Raw genomic sequence first — 255 nt, forward strand, 5'->3', positions numbered from 1 at the left:
CTTCGCGCAGCCTGGCTCAGCGGTGAGAGCTCCATCAGCCCCGAAACCAGACGGCTGCATTATGGGGTCACCAGGAAGCCCACACTGGAGTGGCAGCCCAAGGCCCCCTTCCTGATAGATGCAGCTGGTTCCAGTTGCTCCCTGCCACCAACTCTATTACATGGGGAAGATGGTAATTAAGAGAACTTTTCTAATTCCTCTCCTGTTGTCACAGCCCTCCTGCTGTTTGTACAGTCCTGCTCAGAAACAGCAGCC

This window comes from Fulmarus glacialis, unplaced genomic scaffold (genome assembly GCF_000690835.1).
Source record: "Fulmarus glacialis isolate BGI_N327 unplaced genomic scaffold, ASM69083v1 scaffold9908, whole genome shotgun sequence".
Lineage (NCBI taxonomy): Eukaryota > Metazoa > Chordata > Aves > Procellariiformes > Procellariidae > Fulmarus > Fulmarus glacialis.